The sequence below is a fragment of the Prosopis cineraria genome, unplaced genomic scaffold (assembly GCF_029017545.1).
Source record: "Prosopis cineraria cultivar Desert tree isolate PC_DT_omini unplaced genomic scaffold, ASM2901754v1 PC5, whole genome shotgun sequence".
In the NCBI taxonomy this organism is placed as follows: Eukaryota; Viridiplantae; Streptophyta; class Magnoliopsida; order Fabales; family Fabaceae; genus Prosopis; species Prosopis cineraria.
Genome location: NW_026555336.1, coordinates 15,705,919 through 15,707,806, shown reverse-complemented (window position 1 = coordinate 15,707,806; position 1,888 = coordinate 15,705,919). Strand labels below are relative to the sequence as shown.

The window sequence follows — 1,888 nt, the reverse complement described above, 5'->3', positions numbered from 1 at the left end:
GCATTGGCTGCACTTAATTGGTTAGCAAGCATATTCATTTGAGAAGTAAGGGCATCAATTTTAGAGTTCATGTTCTCACACTTGTTACCCATACTCTCTACCTTGTTCCCTAAGCCATCATACATGTTTTTATACAAAGAGTTCATTTCAATCAACTGCTTACGTAACACATTCACATCATTAGAAGAGTTCGAATTAGAAGAACTCTCAATTGGAACAAGCCTCCTATCACTATAAGAATTAGAAGAAGGTGTAAGAGAATTACCACTTGGATTGTAGCTTTGAGAAGAGCTACCTTGAGACAAATGAGGTGGAGGGTCACGGCCAAAGGTGTTTTGATAGGATCCTCTTTGTTGATTGTCTTGTAAAGCCACATTTGGATTTGAATAGGAGAAATTAGGATGGTCTCTCCATGAAGGGTTGTAAGTATTAGAATAAGCTCCTTGCCCTTGCCTCCCACCATAGGATTGTTTTCCATTGTAGATAGCATTTACTTGTTCAAACTTAATAGGACAATTGCTTTCTACATGCATAGGTGAGTCACAAAAAGTACAAGAATAAGGGACAAGTGCTTGAGAAGTACTTACATTGCTCACTTGAGATATTTGTGGAGCCAACATTCTCCCAATCTTGGCAGCTAGCAAGTCCACATATGAATCATTAAGAACTGAGGAACCTACCATATTCACATTTCTCTTTTCCCTTGTAGAGTATTGAGCACCACTTGAAGCCATCTTGTCAATTAGTTCCCAAGCCTTTAAGGAAGTGAGGTCAATCAAGCATCCACCACTAGCGGCATCAATGTTAACTTTGTCTCTTGGAATCAAGCCCTCATAGAAATATTGGACTAAATTCTCACTAGAAATTTGATGGTGTGGGCATTTAGCCAAAAGGCCTTGGAATCTAGTCCAATACTCATAGAGACTCTCATCCTCTCCTTGTTGGACCCCATAGATTTGCTTTCTCAAATTGGTGACCTTGGAATTTGGAAAGAATTTATCTAAGAAGAGTCTTCTTAGCTCGGCCCATGTGCTCACTTTCACATAAGAAGGGTAGTTGAAATACCACTCCTTTGCTAAACCTTCAAGAGAAAATACAAAAGCCTTAGCTTGAACATCATCAACATTTACATGCATAGGCTTCATAGTATCACAAACCAATAGGAAAGTATGCAAAAACCTATGACAATCCTCTCCTGGTAACCCATGAAATTTAGGCAATGCATTAATCAAGGAGGATTTAATTTCAAATTGAACATTAGTAGGAGGAACATATAAGCCATAAGGATTATCATGCCAATTAGGTTGAGTTAATTGCCTAATGCTCCTCTCCTCTCTAGGGTTATGCAAGCCTTCAAATTCATTATTAACATGGCCATCATCATGCAAATTCTCATTCCCATTCCCATGGCCCTCATTATGCACATGCTCATGTCCTAAGATACCTTCCATTGTTGAATTACAAACCAAATGAGAATCAAGAATAGGTTGTGATCTTCTCAATCTAGAAATAGTTCTTTCAATTTCTGGATCTAATTCAACAAAAGAGGTATGTTTTCTTCGGGTCATGCACTAATCAAGCTCAAGAAAATTAAGAACAAAGAACAAACTAAACTAAAATGCAAATCAACATGAAACAATTCAAAACACACAAAAGCAAGAGAAATAATTTTTTTTTATTTTTTTATTAAACTCAATAGCAACAAAATGAAAAAAAAAAAATAACACCAAACAAGTAGAAAGAGAGTTAGAAATGCTCAATCAAGAAGCTTTGGCAATTCTGGAATTCGCACAGTAGGCTCTCTGGAGACAGTGAACTTGTGAATTTTCTATCAGCAAATCCACATGATAAATTCCCCTGAAACTTTTATGAGAAACACAAGAGATAT

General features: G+C 36.9%; 1 non-coding gene across 1 annotated transcript; it reads left to right on the top strand.

Moving 5' to 3' along the window:
- The first annotated feature begins 864 nt into the window (after positions 1-864).
- Positions 865-971, top strand: LOC129312251 (small nucleolar RNA R71). The gene has a single exon (XR_008593498.1). It is a non-coding gene; the product is annotated as a small nucleolar RNA R71 (small nucleolar RNA).
- Positions 972-1,888: the final 917 nt, after the last annotated feature.